This window comes from Peromyscus maniculatus, chromosome 23 (assembly GCF_049852395.1).
Source record: "Peromyscus maniculatus bairdii isolate BWxNUB_F1_BW_parent chromosome 23, HU_Pman_BW_mat_3.1, whole genome shotgun sequence".
Lineage (NCBI taxonomy): Eukaryota > Metazoa > Chordata > Mammalia > Rodentia > Cricetidae > Peromyscus > Peromyscus maniculatus.
Window position 1 is genome coordinate 41,844,391 of NC_134874.1, and position 6,949 is coordinate 41,851,339.

Sequence of the window (6,949 nt, forward strand, 5' to 3'; positions counted from 1 at the left end):
CTTCTAGCAGCCGAGCGAGCAGCAGCAACAGACAACAGAAAGAGCAGCATCTGCTGGTGTCACGGCTCCCCAAACAGGCCTCAGATGGTGGGACCCCCAGCCTTTGGCTCTGAAGGCTTGACAGCTCCCTGGCACTCTCTGGGCCACTGTGGTCTGCAGTTGGTCATCCCTGGCTCTTCACAGCCATCCAACCTTCCTCAGCCTTGGCTCCCTGCTCTCTCTCACTCTCTATTTCCACCACCACTCACGGTGCCATTGCCTCTGACCATTCAAGCTCCTTGGCTGCTCTCTCAGTATCCATTTCTGTTGCTGTTTCTACTGGTTTCTCTCCTCCATGCTACCAGCTCAGGCCACTCCACTAGTGATAAAGATAGAAAGCCCACCAGGAGAGACCACTGACCTAATGTTAAAATACTGCAGGGGAGCCCAGGAGGGTGTCTTCTGGTTGACTTGAAAAATGAGCCCACAGTCTGCTTCTATAGCCAGAAAAAGGGGGGTGTGGCTAATTGCACCAATCACTGCGGTCCTGCATGCAAATGAAGTATTAGGTTTGCACCAACCACAGCCTTTGGCTAGGCACCAGGGGACATGCTCCTCCTCTGGTGTGGGTGAAAATGGCTGGTAGAGACCAGGAAGGCTTGTAAGGGCAAAAGGCCGAGTGTGAGCTGTTTGAACCAGCATCATCTGGAGCTGGAGCTGTGCTTCGGCAGCAAGCAGCTGTGGTTGTACTGTAGCTTCACCAAGGTGTCTGTGGAGTGTTCAGAGCTTTCAGGCTGCCCTTCGGCTGCCCTGCTGGCTGCTTGGTTCATATTCTTCAGCTCTAGGGCAGCTGGACACTGGGGGTGAATTTAGCAGCTTCCAACCGGGAGTCAAGTTGCCTTCGTCTGACATCTTAGCTTATTTAGGGAGAGCGATAATAAAAGAGGTGCTTACCTTACAGACCTGTCATTCACGCCAACACTAAGGAGGCTGCTTTAAGCCCTGCAGAGAATGGCTCATCTGCTGTGTCTCAGCAAGGTCCGGGCCGCTGGGAAGTGGGCAGGAAGTGGGGCGGGACACAGACAGTGGCTCCCTAAACTGCCTGGACGCCCCAGGAGTGGCCTAGGAGTTTTGTTCGTAGACGCTTCCTCTAGGAAGCCCCTTTGGGTTTCCTCATCTGAGAAGAGATCAAGGTCACCCACCTTCAGTTTTTTTGCATCGGCATTCCAAGCTTTTGAACCCCTTATGGTTTTTTGTTGGTTTGTTGGGTTTTTTGTTTGTTGCTTTTTGTTTGTTACTGTTTGTTTGTTTGTTTGTTTGTTTGTTTGTTTGTTGACACAGGGTTTCATGCAGTCCAGGCTGGCCTCAAACCCACTATATGCCTGATCCTCCTGCCTGGACCTCCTCAGTGTTGAGATCAAAGGCTGGTGCCACCACACCCAGTATACATAGCGCTGGGAATGGAACCCACAGGCCTTGTGAGTACCAGGAAGTCACTCTGCCAACTGAGCTACATCCCCAGCCCCTTGACCCCTTGTCTATCTCTGTACGGAGCAAGAGGACAGGATGTGGTTTCTCAGGAAGGTCACTTTCTCTTCTATCTACTACTGGACACGTGGAGTCTTGGGCATGGGGTGAGAGTAGTGGGTTCTCTCTCCATTTTTTTTCTTTCCTGGAGGGGATGTTTTGAGGTAGGGGTTTGCTAAGTAGCCCAGGTCGACCTTGAACTCTCCACCTTCCTGCCTCAGTCCCAAGTGCTAGAATTAGGTGTGTACCACCATGCCTGATGCCTGCGGCTCTTCACCCTATCTCCCCCACACACCCCACCCCCTGTGGCAAATGGGTCTTAGAGCACATGCCCTCAGCCAAAAGGGGCAGACAGTAAGAGAGGCAGCTGCTTACACACGAAGCTGAGCCAAGGGCCCAGGGTGGGAGGACAGCGCGGTGCCTCGGGTCATCAGTACAGCTCCACTTCCTTCACACTCACTCATTTCAGAAAATAGCTTTTGCCTTCAGATCCAGCTGGCTCCACAGGCAGCTAAAACAAACCCCCGGCCACAAGCCACATTCTTGCTTTGTTCTCGAGTTAGTACGAGTAGAAACACTTCTAAGGTTGAGGGGTTCACTGTGGCTCCAGGCTCTGTTTGGCAGCTTGGGTCCTCCATCCCCAGAGTCCCTGTGGTCACAGGACAACACTGAGAAACTGCGTTGGAACCATGGGGGGCAGGGGTTAGGGGGGGCGGGGGTGGAGGCTATGGAAAGTGCATGATTTGGGGGGCCAATTCACTGAGGTTCGGGAACAAGTCCCCCTACCAGGAATACCTGGTCGTTGGCTGCCCGGCTGAGACAGCTCAGCTAAACCAAGCCCTCTCCGGATTTGGGGAAGAAAAGCATTTCAGATCCTCGCTGTATCCAAGACAGGCAGCAGCTTTATTATGGGATGCTGAGCTCCTTCCTCATCGGCCATGCGGAAGGAAGGCCTATGGGGAGGGCTGCAGCGCCAAACACAGGTCGGAGGGCTGGGATCTGAGAGCGTGGAATCATTTGCAAAGTGTCTGTCGCCTGGCAGCACTTCGGGCACCCAGGTCCCTCCTGACCTCAGGTTCCTGCTTCTCATTATGCAGTATTTAGAGTCTAGACTGTGACCTCTCTCTGGATGCTATTTAAATCTTTGCACCTGCAGTTTGTTGTGCCCAGCCACGGTGGTGTGGGTGTTTGTGGGTAAGGATGGCCCCAGCAGAGAGGACAGAAGTTGGGCTTAGTGGTCTGGTAGAGGCTGGGAGGGGTCCCTTGAGGCTCTGCCGGTGGAGCCACATTGGCCTGGTGGAGCCTGGGCTACCCCCACTGGGTCTGGCTCCCTGAAAGTGGTCCTGACACTCCAATCTCTGCTTAGCCTGTTTGTACTCAGGTTCTGTGTCCTTTATGAAGAGGACTGCCATTGGCTGGCTGGTCCCCAGCACATCCTTGGGCCCAAGACAGGGTGGGAATGCAGCAGCCCAGAGGGAGTTAGAGTCTGGGGTGGGGAGAAAGTCTCTAGCATTCTTGAATGAAGACATTCTGAAGAGACACTGGCTCCCCTCCCTTTGGCTACCAGACTATGGAAACAGGGGGCCCAAGGAATTTGCATTTCCCCAGGAGTCTCACACTAGGGGAAATAGTAGAGTGGGGTTTGAGTCCTGGTGGCAACCAGAGGAGGAGTCTTGTCTCTAGGAAAGAGACTTCACACAGTTCAGAAAACTTCTCAGGCCACTTTGTAGGAGAGCCTGGAGCTGAGAGATTGGTGACCAGGACCGCTTAGCTACACATACCTTTTGCTCTTTTAAATATAAACCTCATGTCAGGACTCTGAAAATGGATTTGGGAGAGGGACCCATTTGTTCCTCTTTCAATTAAATTAATCTCCTCTGTCTGTTTTTGACTATTAACTGTGCCTTTAATTGCCCTACTGGGGACTAGTGGCCAAGCCTGATTTGTCAGGGAGGTAGAGGTGACTCTAATAACTGTGATAACAGACCCATCACTGGTCCTCCTTCGTAGGGGTCTTTTAGGAAACATCATTCTCAACCTGCTGAGGACCATCCTGGCTGTCTTCTCAGAACTCCATCAAGCCCAGTAAACTGTTAGAAGAAAACATGCTTCATCCACAGCTCACCAGAGGTTCCTGGGTCCAGAGAGAACAGGTTGCTGCCCCCACCACCACCACCACCTCCATGCTGCAGGCTGCTTATTTTGCTGGGCCCAGGAGATTACAGTGCACTCCACTACAAAGGGACAACCATTCTCCATATCCACAACTTTCTGAAACCTCAAAGCAGCTAGCCTGCAAGCAGCCAGGGCTCTTGTTTGGAAAAGGACCTGATGTGTGTCACAGGCCTGAGCAAATCTGTAAGAAAACATTGTGCCGCTCACAGAAGCCCTTCTCAGGGGCATCTGGGCATCCAAGGTACCCGCTGCTCTGTGGGAAAGGAAGAAGAGCCCAGTCATCATCTGCAGCAGAACTTCAAACCAAGAATGGGCACGTGTGGCCCTAGAACATTTTAGGAGGGGGCTTCCTAAGTGCACGCAGCCAGAGGGGTTAGGGATGCAGCCTAGCTGCCTGACTGCTTGCCTAGCACCATGTCAGTGCATCATGATTGTACATGCCTGCAATCCCAGCACTTGGGAAGTGAAGGAAAGAACAGAAGTTCAAGGTCATCCTTAGGTAGACAGTCAGTTTAACACTAGCCTGGACAACTTAAGGTCCTGCCTTTAATACAAACAAAACAAACACCAACTGGGGTAGTGCCATCACTGGACAGGTGGTCCTGGGTGGTGTAAGAAAGCAGGTTGAACAAGCCATGGAGAGCAAGCCAGTAAGCAGCACTCCTATACGGCCTCTTTTGCAGTTCCTACCTTCAGGTTCCTGCTTGAATTCCTGCCATTGCTTCCCTCCATGATGGACTATATGCTGTAAGCCGAAATAAACCCTTCCCTCCTCATGTTGCTTAAAAGTCATGGTGTTTTATCACAGCAATAGAAACCTAACTGCGACTCTCAGTCCAGCACTCTGAAGTCTCAGGCAGGGGGATTGCCATGAGTTTCAGGCCAGTTAGCTACAGAGTAAAACCCTGCTTCAAAAATTAAAAAAAAAAAAAAAAAAAAAACAGAGATGAGATGACTCAGTTGGCAAAATGCTTTCCACACAAACACCCTTGTGCATTTGGTCCCCAGCACATATTTAAAGACGGGCATGACAGCATGCAACTGTAATCCCAGAATTGGGAGGTGGAGACAGGGGGATCCCTGGAACTTCCTGGCCAGCCAGTCCAGTCTGATTAGTGAGTTTTAGGTTCGGTGAGGACCACCCTAAAATAATTAGGTAGAGATTAATCAAGCATGATATCTGATATTGACCTTCAACACACACACACACACACACACACACATGCACACACACACACACATGCACACACACACTCACACACTCATGCACACACACATACACACTCACGCACACACGCACTCCTGCATGCACACATGCATGCACATAAGCACATATACATTAATAAAATAATTCAAAACCCCAAAACACTGGGGTGTACTTTCCTCCTGCAAGAAGCTGAGCTTGAGGGCTACCTGGAATAGCCCTCAGGCCACTCAGCGTTAAAATGATTCATTTCATCTAAGAGAAACAGAAATGGCACAGGGGTTCATGTAGCCCAGGCTGGCCTCAAATCTCTGATCCTTCTCTCTTCATCTCCCCAGTTCTGGGACTACAAGCATATAAAACTACCCTGTGGTTTACACAGTGCTGAGGTTGGAACCTGGGACTTCCTGCATGCTAGGCAAACACTTTACCAACTGGGCTACAATACTACCATAAAATGGACTTTTAGACTTGGGGGAGGGGGCACAAGCCTCTTATGTAGAAACTTGAACACTGTCAGATGGATCACTGCTGCAGAGTCAGGGCAGAATGGTATTAGAATGGGGTACCCCACCACCAGCAGCCTCCCTGCTCATTCAAGCCTGAAGAAGGTCTTTATTCTGCAACCCCCACCTCTACCCTATCCCATGATCCTGGCTGGACCCACCTCGTCTTCCTCTTCCTCCTCCTCTCGTCTTTACACAGGGAGTTTCCACGCAGGAAGCCATGTCTTCTTCAGGGCTGAAAACCCCAATCCAAACCTATGCCAGGAGAGCACCCTGACCTGCTGGCACCCACACCTGGCATGACTGTTTGCGTCTAGCTCCTTTCTGGACATGGCTTGGCAGCACCGCAGTCCTGATCATACGGACCTTGGATCCTCAGTCCTGTCCCCTCCCACCCAATTCAAAGTTGCACAGCAGCTGCTGTGGGCTCCTGGACCCTTCCCGCCCCACACAGCCCCATCGCTGCAGCAGGCTGTCATCCCGTCACTTCCATCTCCCGCCACTAGATGGGGCTCCACAGAACAGGGCTACATGACTTCAAGGCGGCTTCCACACTTAAATAGCGCCAGCACACAGTCAGTGTCTAGTGATGATCATGGGCAAAGACTCTTGAAGGGAGAGAGAATGCCACGTGGCGCAGCCGGAACAGTTAAAGACATAGCCTCCTCCTAGCCGGATCCTCCCAAGTCCCCAGCCCCTCCAAGTCCTGCCCCCCAGTGTCTTGTGGCTGTGTTGTGACTCTCCTTCCGGGTGTTCATCTGGGCCGAGTCCTCCAGAACACACCCGGCTGGGACACAGTCTCTGTACTGTTACCTCCACTCCTGTGACCAACACCTGACAAAAGCAGCTTGAGGAAGAGTTTCCTGTGGCTCACAGTTCAAGGTCACAGTCGGTCATGACGGAGAAGGCATGGCGGCAGGAACAGGAGGCAGCTGGTCACAGGGCATCCTCAGCCAGGAAGCAGAAAGAGATGGATGCTGGCGCACAGCTCGATATCTTGTTCTTTTATTCAGTCCAGGACCCCAGCTCATGGAACAGTGCCACCTACATTCATGGCGAGTCTTCCATCTCAGTTTACCCAGCTTAGAACTCCCTCTGAGACATGCCCAGAGGTTGTTTCCATCATGGTTCTAAAGGCCCATCAAACTGACAATCAAGACACAACTCTCATAATTTCCCTCCAAGTTTCAGGGCACCGCTGGACTCTGGGTATCCTGTCCTGGTTCAGTTTGCTTCTCTGATGCTGTCACAAAACACTGGCCAGGAAAAAAAAAAAGCCAGGGAGGGAAAAGGTTTACTTCAGCTTAGGGGTCACAGTCTATCACTGAGGGAAATCAGGGCAGGACCTGGGCCTGAGATCCTGGAGGATCCCTACTTATTGGCTTGTTTCGCTACCTTCCTTATATAACCCAGGACCACTTGCCCAGGGATGGCACCACCCAAAATGAATTGGGCCCTCCCATGTCAGTCAGCAATCAACAAGATGCTTCTCTTGCCAATATGATAAAGGCAGTTCCTCAACTGAGATTCCTTCTCCCCAGACATGCCTAGGTTTGTG